The sequence below is a fragment of the Podarcis cretensis genome (assembly GCF_951804945.1).
Source record: "Podarcis cretensis genome assembly, chromosome: 14".
NCBI lineage: Eukaryota > Metazoa > Chordata > Lepidosauria > Squamata > Lacertidae > Podarcis > Podarcis cretensis.
In genome coordinates this window covers 11,881,664-11,892,669 of record NC_137183.1, presented here as the reverse complement: position 1 = coordinate 11,892,669, position 11,006 = coordinate 11,881,664, and positions in this window count along the sequence as shown.

The following is an 11,006-nucleotide window of genomic DNA, read 5'->3' as shown; positions in this document are numbered from 1 at the left end:
GTATTATTACAAGGTGGTTTTTCTCCCGCTTTAAGTATGTTTATTGTTTCATGTGATTTGGAAGGCATTCCTTTATATCAGAAACTGAGGTCCAAGTAAGGAAGAAAGAAAGAAATTGAGGTCCATGGTCTGCATCTTTGTGTTTCCCAAGTACCGCATTTTTCACTCTGTAAGACACACCAGACCATAAGACTCACCTAGTTTTTGGAGGAGGAAAACAAGAAAAAAAATATTCTGAATCCCAGAAGCCAGAACAGCAAGAGGGATCGCTGTGCAGTGAAAGCAGCAATCCCTCTTGCTGTTCTGGCTTCTGGGATAGCTGCGCATCCTGCGTTCGCTCCATAAGACGCACACACATTTCCCCCTTTTTAGGAGGGAAAAAGTGAGTCTTATAAAGCAAAAAATACGGTAGTCACTGCAGTGGTTTTCTCACCCTGAAATGCTTCGTGTACATGTCACTCTGGTGACCAACTTGGTTCAGTTGGGGATTGGATGGGTCAAAAAAGAAGCACATGGACCTTTTGGATCATCTTGCATTCCAACCCCATTACCGCTTTGTTATTAAATTGCTAAGGGAGATATTTGGCATCTATAAAGTCAGAGAAAACTTTCATAACCAACCATTGGGACTCCCCTTCCTCACCATGCAGAAAGAAGACATACACTCCCTCTTTATCATAGAATTTGAACGGACCTTGAGGATCATCAAGTCCAACACCCTGAAATGCCGGAATATGCAGTTGTCTCATTTGGGATCAAACCTACAACCTTGACATTATCAGCGCCATGCTCTAACCAGCTATCAATGCTTTCCTTTCCTTTTTCTCCATGGGGCTGCATTCACAGCTACCAAGCACGTGAGTAGCATTGGGCTATCAGACAAGAGGGAAGATGGTAGGACTGGTCAGATGTTTTTAAGGCATCAGGGTAGGGGCAGTCAACATGTTGCCCTCCAGATGTTGGAGACATCTGTTGGTCTTCTCCCAGACTTTTGACTAATAGAAAGACTAATAGAAGAAATACAGTGGTGCCCCGCAAGACGAATGCCTCGCAAGACGAAAAACCCGCTAGACGAAAGGGTTTTCCGTTTTGGAGGCACTTCGCAAGACGAATTTCCCTATGGGCTTGCTTCGCAAGACAAAAATGTCTTGTGAGTTTTTCCGACTCCCCCCCCCCTTTTTCTAAGCCGCTAATAGCGCTAATCCGCTAAGCCGCTAATGGGCTTGCTTCGCAAGACGAAAAAACCGCTAGATGAAGAGACTCGCAGAACGGATTATTTTCGTCTTGCGAGGCACCACTGTATGGCCTTTTAAACTGGGGCAGGGAGTGGAGTTAATGCTCTCTGCTACTGTGTTACATATTTTTGTGTTTTTATATTATAAACCACCCCGTGATCCTCAGATGAAGGGCGTTATAGAAATTTAATAAATAATAATGGCAATAAAGCTCTGAATAGGCCCTGAGTTGCTGGGAACCACAGGTGGTGCTTGCCTGCTGGCCATGCTTGTGAGCTGCCTGTAGGCTTCTGGTTGGCACCATGATAGTAGGATGTTGGAATAGATGGGCCATTGGCTTGATCTAGCAGCGTGGTTCTATTGCAAGTATTAATATTGTGCAGCATGGATGCATAAAAGCTGAGTCCTCTTGGAAGAAAAAAATTGTGGCGTGCTCTGGTCCATGGGGTCACGAAGAGTCGGACACGACTAAACGACTAAACAACAAATAATTACGATTCAAAGCTTTACTAACCAGGACTTCTTAAAAAAACAGGTACAAAAACAAATGATGCGTCCTAAAAGTTGTATAAGGCAAATGCATATTCGAGCATATGTTCTTCTTAAATATACATAACATAATTACGATCAGAGTAAAAATCAAATCTCTCTCCCTTAGCTTGCATTAGCCTGCATCCAGCTCCTTGAGATAGGGTTGCCATATTTCAAAGAGTGAAAATCCAGACAGAAAAGTTGTTGAGCTTTGCCCAAAGTTGTTTATGGAAAATTGGCACTGCCGACATGGGCTGCCATACATATTTTCCCAGATAACTACAAATTTGCACCTGGACAATGCTAGAGACAGCAGTATTCCATATATGTCTGGAAAATTCTGTACAGATGGCAACCCTCTCTTGAGAGGCTTCATTATCACATCCTTGTCTCTGTGGTGTCCAGAGAAAGGCTAATAGGCAACTGCCTTCAAGCCACAGATTTGCAATATCTTCACATAATCTAAAATTAAACACCACATGAAAGCTAGCAGAGAACAACTACAGTTAAGGATCACCCCAGCTAGATCCCAGAGAGCTCTCTTCTAGCTTGGTATACTGTAGTGGAATTTTCCAATGTTAAATGCTTCAGCAATACACACCCAGGCATTTCTCCAGTGCAGTGTGCAATTAAACAATTATATTTCACACGTTCTCAGGTAGCACAGACAGGGCTGGATTTAGGTTTGATGAGGCCCTAAGCTACCGAAGGTAATGGGGCCCTTTATATGTCCAGCTGTCCTTTGTCAACAACAAATTGCCGCTGTTTTTTGTGTTGAATATATGCTGTATGGTAATTTATAGACCTAGGTAAAGGAAAGAGTAAAGGGACCCCTGACCATTAGGTCCAGTCGTGACTGACTCTGGGTTTGCGGCGCTCATGTCGCTTTATTGGCCGAGGGAGCCGGCGTACAGCTTCCGGTTCATGTGGCCAGCATGACTGTTGCAGGAACCCCCCCACCCCAATCATTCTGTTTGTATAAACTTCACACACACACACACACACACGCCACATTTCTGTTATAAATTCATAGAAAAATAGAAAATCAATCATACATTGGATTTGCACTGTTCCACTTTTATTTTACTCCATGAAGGAAGGACTACAAAATGGGGCAGGTTTGATACAGGGCAGCCATAATCCCTTCAGCATCCCAGCACATACACAGGTGCCCTGCCCAGTTGCTATGCCAACCCTGATGGTCCCAGACAGAAGACAATCAAGATCACAAAGAACCTGCATATGGGAGTGGATTCAACATGGACTGAAACAAAGGACACTGATCAGATCTTCCCTCAGGGGGCAGGAAACTGCAAACTCCCCTTTGTCTCCTGGAAATTCCTGGAAGTGACTCAGGGGGAGGGGGGAAAGGAGGAACCAGCCAGGTGACAAGACACTCAAGTTACCACCAACTCCTCCCTCAACCCCTCCTTTCTGTAATGTATGCATGATGTTTCTGGGGGTGGGCTAGACCTAGAGGAGGGGAATTTCAAAAGTTTTTATAAGACTTTGCACACTATTCTTCTGGGTCTTTCCTCTCTCCTGCACGTGAGGGGAATACCCTGTTGCAACAGTTTAATAAAGGCCAAGCCTACAGGCTGCTGTTTTGCTCCAAGTTATCCTGGTTGGTGTCTTTGTTTTGTCCAAGGGAGCCCTCGGATTTTTCCGGTAACAGTTTGGCGACCATGCTCAGGGACACTTGGTTCTCCTGCAAAGGTGAGAGGGGAGATAGAGGGGATCGGGCGCCACTGGGCAACCTTAGCCCAGGGATCCTTCTTCCTCTCCCTGCCTCCTCTTTGCGGGCGGTAATCAATCGTCACCAAAAGCCCAACCGGGGGGAGCAAAGGCAAGGTCAAGCCGGCTAAAAAGAAAAGGATCCCGGGATCCGCGGGGGACATCTTCAAACGTGAGTATGGTTTGAAGTAAATACATTGGGAGGGGGGTGGAGAAGCAGCGTCCCCACGACAGCCAGACTTTCCTTCTTTCATTTCTGACGTTCCCTCCCGGGGTCGTCCAGGAACGTCTTAAACTCTCCCCTTTTCTCCCCCGATCCTCCCCTTTCGGAAAGTGGCCAGGGAGGTCGCGGAACTTTACTGTCTGACGTTCCCTCTCGGGGTCGTCCAGGAACGCCAAAACCTTTCCCTTTCTCTCCCCCCAATTTCTTACGCGGAACGTGTCCGGGGAAATTGTGGTACTTTTACTGTTTTCCGATGTTCCCTCTCGGGGTCGTCCAGGAACGTCTTAATCTCTCTATCCCTTTTCTCCCCCGTTTTCCGTCTTGGAATTGAGTCCGGGAAAGCGTGGCTCTTTACTGTTTTTCTCTGATGTCCCTCTCTCGGAGTCGTCCAGAGGCATCCTTCAAAGCACTCTCTCTCTCTCTCTCTCTCTCTCTCTCTCTCTCTCTCTCTCCTCTAATTATGCAAACAAAGCTGGCGCAGCGTCCCCACGACAGCCAGACTTTCCTTCTTTCATTTCTGACGTTCCCTCCCGGGGTCGTCCAGGAACGTCTCTTAAACTCTCCCCTTTTCTCCCCCGATCCTCCCCTTTCGGAAAGTGGCCAGGGAGGTCGCGGAACTTTACTGTCTGACGTTCCCTCTCGGGGTCGTCCAGGAACGCCAAAACCTTTCCCTTTCTCTCCCCCCAATTTCTTACGCGGAACGTGTCCGGGGAAATTGTGGTACTTTTACTGTTTTCCGATGTTCCCTCTCGGGGTCGTCCAGGAACGTCTTAATCTCTCTATCCCTTTTCTCCCCCGTTTTCCGTCTTGGAATTGGGTCCGGGAAAGCGTGGCTCTTTACTGTTTTTCTCTGATGTCCCTCTCTCGGAGTCGTCCAGAGGCATCCTTCAAAGCACTCTCTCTCTCTCTCTCTCTCTCCTCTAATTATGCAAACAAAGCTGCCCCTCCTGCCTGGCGACCTTTGTTAGGGATGACCCGGGTACGTGAGAACGCAAGGTTGTTTGTTTCCTTTCCAAACCTTCATTTTCTCGGGCCTTAATCTGGCATTGCACTGCGCAAGCGTCCAGTAGGGGTTCCGAACTTAGTCTCAAAGGCTAGGCAGGAGGCTGTCGTGGAGGGTAGAGGGGGAAATTGTCTTGTAAACAGCGCTGAGGTAAGGAATTCCGGGCAGAGAGACCCGTGGTTTAGTTTCCGGGCAGAGACCCGTGGTTTGAGTTTCCGGGCAGAGAGAGACCCGTGGTTTGAGTTTCAGGTTCAGGTTTGAGATTTCCAGAAATTAATTCGTGGTTTATAGATAAGTAGGAATTGTGTTAGTCAAGGGTACTTTGAGTACTGAAAGGATCTTTTATCTGTCCCCCCTTTCTTTCCCATTGCCCCTCTTCCCTTGTGTGTGTGCGTCCACTCTTTCTGTCTTTAGCGTACTTCGTTAACGAAAAAAAAGAAGAAAAAAGCCTAATAATAACATATGAGAGAATGGGAGCTCACTAAACACCCTAACTGGACTCCTCCTGGCAACAAAGCTTCCTTGAAGCCTTTTTGCCCCAGAGAGGATTCTAATATGCCCCTCCAGCTTGTCATCTCCAATTGGGAAAAATAAAATAAAAAAAATAAAGGGGCAAAATGGTCTTTCCAAGTACAAAGTACGAGACCATTGTAACTTTTAGTGGGTGGCTTAGGCCCACCACCTGGAACCCAGGGCACAGCGGCCACCCCAGGGATCCTTTAACAAAATCAGGGTTTGAACCCTTAGGGAGAGCTGAACACATCAAATTTGGGTTGTTAAACTAGAACCTAAAGCTAGAACATGAAACCGTAAATTTAATGGTGCTCAGAAGGCAGTAGATATAATAGCCCAGCCTGGGAGCCCATGCATTTGAGATCTTAGTTTCTAAAAAAAAAAAAGAAAAAAAAAAAAGATAAGAGATGTACTCAAAGATTTAGAAATATTTAAAGGGTTTGTGTTTACATTGGCTCCGGCATCCACAGACTGTTCTTAAATGCACATAGTTTTTAAATTGCAAGCATGCTTCGAAATTTTAAATCTAAGGAAGCCATGTTGGGCCTCATCAGTCTTAAACAGGACCAATAAATAAATAAATAAATCATTAGAATGAAGTGTGCAAATGTTTGTTCTTTGAGAGAGGCTCCAAGGAGTCTTCCTCCGAGTAGCTTGAGTGAGGAGTATGATTTTAAGTTGATGGTAGATAATGTTATGTTGCAACGTTTGAGTTTATGAGTTTATATCCGTGTTCCAGTATTTCTTTCCAGTATTTTGAAATGTGCTGTGAAAAAACTAATGTTTCTGCTGCAAAAGCCTAGTAGAGCCAACTGCTCTCTCAAGCTAAAATGCAGTGTATGTATTTCATTAAGCATCTGCCTATGAAAATGTGTTCTTTCTAAGAAAAAATTGGTATTAAAAAATTGGTTTTAAATGTAGAGGCTTCCATAGCCAGCAAAATTGTCTATCTGAGTCCAGTCCTGATATCAGTCTCTATAAGACTTCCTGGCCTCTTTTCTTAGAAAATGCCCACCTTGTTTCATTCTGTCTCTTTCATGTTTTCCCCCCCACTTCTCCTTCTTACTTCTGTGCTAGGTAAATTTACTCCCAAGTAAGCTTCCTTTAAAGGAAACTGCAAGGGGGGGGCATAGATTAGGCTTACTATTCCTCTGCAAGTTCAGGAAAAACTGTCACTTTTGTATTCCTTTTAAATCAAATCTATGGCTGTTTTAACTATGTTTTATAAGAGATCCTCTCCCTCTTAGGAAAAATGTTCACTTCAATCTTCCTTTAAAGATAATTTCTCTAGGAACTTGAAGGAAGCAAACTCACTCAAACTATCTCAAGATCTGCTAAAACGGCTCTGTGTAAAGTTGGCTACTTTTCTTTTTCTCTTCCTTAGTACATGATACGAGCATAGATGTTTCCTTTCCCAGTTAAAAATCTGTACTTAAATGTATATGTCCTTTTGGTACTGCAAATCTTGCTTTGAAATCTTGCTATGAACACTGTATTTAGGGTTGGACTAGATGACCCAAGGCTCCCTTTCAGCTCTCCCAATTTGTGGCTGTGTGGAGGGCCATGTGTCTGCAAGCATGTGATGAGTTGAAATTCAGCCCAACTTTGCTCTTTGTTTTTTCTTTAAAAAAGGTGAGAGGTAAAAATCCGTGATGTTTTGAAGCAGAACTGGTAATTTCAAGCATTTGAGTGATTACAGTGTTTATCATTTTCTCTACTATTAAAAAATAAATAAATCAAACTTCTAAGTCAATTCAAAGTTTAAGCACATAAAATACATACGAGTCTTGACCATTTATCCTGTAAATAAAGGGCAGCAAAATTTGTCTGCAAATGGTAAGGCTGAAATGACTGAGAATGTTAAAAAAAAAAAAAAAAAAAATCTATAAATTCTGACTCTCTGGCCATTTTTTCCCATATATAAGGGCGTGGCATTGTTCCGCGAATTGCCAGAGGGATATTAGCCCTTTCCTGTACATAAAGGAAGCAATCCCTTTTGCTTGGGCTGCAATTGCTAGCTCTTGTGAATACTTAAATTGCTGAGTTTCTCTTTTTTGTTTTAAAATCTAACCCTATTTTTAAAATCTACTCCTTACCCTTCATTCCCTTTATTCAAATGGTAATTTAGCCAAAGGTTTCAACATTTTCAATAGTATAAAAGAGACATGAACTCTGCACATGCACAGAGGCTAGATCAGCAAAGAAGGGGGAACTGTAGGGAGTGAGAGGAGCTTGGGCTGAAGGGGGAAATTTATCCAAATTTCCTTATGTAAAACTTGGAGCCACTGAGGGAAATCACCCTTAATGTGTCCTTTCCTCCAGGGGCTTCGTAAGACAAAAGGATTAAAAAAAAAAAAAAAAAAAAAAAAACTAGCCCATCAAAAGTCAAGAGTCTTCCAGGTTCCAAATCTTAACATGACAAATTCTTTTCACAGGTAAATATCAAAGCGCTCCCACTGTGAGTTCCACTCTTGAATAGTCCTTCCCCCCAATGAGATTTAACTTTTATAACAGGCTTTGTGTGCATTTTAGGAACAGCATTTCCTGACAGGCCTCTCGCATGAAATAATTTTTCCCTTTTAACAGGATATGTGAACCCCGATAACAAAGTGTTTGTCCCTTTTTCCTCCCACAACAACTTTCTTTCTGTTCTGTGAAATCCCTGCTGTAGTAGTGACTTCCATCTCTTTGTGGCTTTGACACTTTTAAAGTTACAAATAATCTCCTTTCATTTATTTAATCAGTTTTTTCATGAAATTAATCGAAGCACAACCAAGCATTGTTTGTGGAATGGTATTTGTTTACCTTTTGCCTGAGCATTTCTTATTAATTCTGTCATTTTGGCTAGTTCAAGGTACTTGCACAACTTTAAATTGCCATTCATTTTTTTCTTGGTATTAAGTCATTTCCCAGTATTTTGCTATTAACATTCTAGCCAATGTTGTCACATCAAGAAACACTCTTTTATTTTCATTGTTACTTCAGATTTCTTGAAATTGTGTGTCTTAGCATTTATTTATTTTTTGTTCCTCATAGGTCATTGTGTGTGCGTGTGTGTGTTTTATTATTATTTTAACCTTGTATTTTTTACAGTTCTCTTTCTCTCCAAAGTGAAGGAAAGCAAACCAACTTAGCAGATAATAACAGTAATTATATGGAAATGTGATAATAATATTGGAATGAATGAAATGCTTAATCCGCTAAGATTTTTATTATTTGCAGCTTCCCACGTAAATTGAAGGACATCCTTTTTCCCTTTTGCCCCTTCCCCTTACTAACTCCTATCTTTTTAAGTCTCCAAAACCCTGCCCCTTACAGGATGTCACTTCTACAGATGTGTTACTACAGACCTATGATGAAAAAGCTTCGCCACCACCTGCAGCAACAGACACCAAAGTTTTCAAAGTGGCCACAGCTATCTCTTTCAAAGGATATAGACCGCCGGGGGAGTGGGGCTGACAAAGGGGGGAGGAGTTGAATTGCAAGGACATTTTCTCACTTTTGAACCTCAAGATACATGCGTAAAAATATCACAATTGTCTCAAGATATGCAACTGATACTATTAGTTTGTTTTGTATTATGTGTTATTATGTAGGAATGTTGAAATGTGTCTGACAGTGTGTTATTTCCACAAATGGGGGGAATTGGGGCTATTTTTGTGGCTATTTTTGTGTGTAATTGTTTTTATGTTTAATGTCTTATTCCTTACACCCCAGTGGAGGATTCTCATACATTTTATGCTTTTTTTACAGATCAGGCTATTATGTAGTCCAATGTTTAGAATTAGATAAATTTATAACCACATTTAGTTGTTTCACCTGGCACTCTGCCAACTTTACCAAGGAGAAGCTTCAGGAAGGTGTGTATGCTTTGGTTTAGCCGGAATAATCCCTTATAGAGTTAAATTGACTTATTTGGACAAGTGCCCTTTTTAGAATGGGTTTCTTTTAACAGATTGGTTTGAAAAGTTGAACCATGGGGCAAGATAAATTCAAATTGGACTCAGTTTGAATTGGGCAAGTGTATCCAGGCTGCAATTAGCTTTTTGGTCCTTAATGTGCAAGTGAGCAACTTCCCATGACTGCAAGACCAGAGCCTATAATAATAAAACCCCATAGAAAGGCCACGGTAAAGACATTTCTCTCAGGACGTGTCCAAACCTGTGCCAGCTGTGGTGAGTGCCAGGCAACATGGTTAATATGAAAGCCCTAAGTGGATTCACCAGGGATTGCTACTACTGTGACACGATGCCGATGTGAGACCACAGAAGAGCTACTTTGACACCTGAGAACACAAAAATGGCGGGGGACAAAGCAAACTGCATTTTTCAGTCATTGGTGGACCTTCCTGCTAAATGTAAAGCATACGCCACTATTGAGAAAATATTTATTCCAAGGTGCTAAAATACCACAAGTAACTGAGCAACAAAATATTAATTTTACGTGATATCCTATGTCTAACTATGAGCACTGTTACACTGTTACATTTCTATGCAAATATCCTTGAGAAATGTGACATCCAAGTCCTTTTCAGGTTCACATGGACACACGCATCTGGGAGGGAGAATAGCAGGTTAATATTTACCACTTTAAATTGTGCGGAGAAAAGGATTGCAAAGTAGCCACCTTTGCAATCTTATCTCCGAAGGGGGGAACTGTTGCAGGAACCCCCCCACCCCAATCATTCTGTTTGTATAAACTTCACACACACACACACACACACGCCACATTTCTGTTATAAATTCATAGAAAAATAGAAAATCAATCATACATTGGATTTGCACTGTTCCACTTTTATTTTACTCCATGAAGGAAGGACTACAAAATGGGGCAGGTTTGATACAGGGCAGCCATAATCCCTTCAGCATCCCAGCACATACACAGGTGCCCTGCCCAGTTGCTATGCCAACCCTGATGGTCCCAGACAGAAGACAATCAAGATCACAAAGAACCTGCATATGGGAGTGGATTCAACATGGACTGAAACAAAGGACACTGATCAGATCTTCCCTCAGGGGGCAGGAAACTGCAAACTCCCCTTTGTCTCCTGGAAATTCCTGGAAGTGACTCAGGGGGAGGGGGGAAAGGAGGAACCAGCCAGGTGACAAGACACTCAAGTTACCACCAACTCCTCCCTCAACCCCTCCTTTCTGTAATGTATGCATGATGTTTCTGGGGGTGGGCTAGACCTAGAGGAGGGGAATTTCAAAAGTTTTTATAAGACTTTGCACACTATTCTTCTGGGTCTTTCCTCTCTCCTGCACGTGAGGGGAATACCCTGTTGCAACAGTTTAATAAAGGCCAAGCCTACAGGCTGCTGTTTTGCTCCAAGTTATCCTGGTTGGTGTCTTTGTTTTGTCCAAGGGAGCCCTCGGATTTTTCCGGTAACATGACTAAGCCGCTTCTGGCGAACCAGAGCAGCGCACGGAAACGCCGTTTACCTTCCCGCCGGAGCGGTACTGAAATATACTCAGAGTTGAGAGTGGATTTCATGCTCTTTATTCAGCTCATAGTGGTGGGGAGGAATGGAAGTTCCCCCACAATATCTGCTTTATATACATTATTTACACAATGGGCTGCACTTGATTGGCTAATTCCGGGATTCTCCTGTAGGCCAATCAGGTTGTGGATTCACTTCCACCTGGAGCTGGATTGGGTGGCTCCTGCGGACCAAGCATACTGCTCCATTGTTCTAGGACCAATTAGACTGCTGTATTCTGAATCTATTGTTCTAGGACCAATCAGACTGCTGCATTTTGGATCCTAT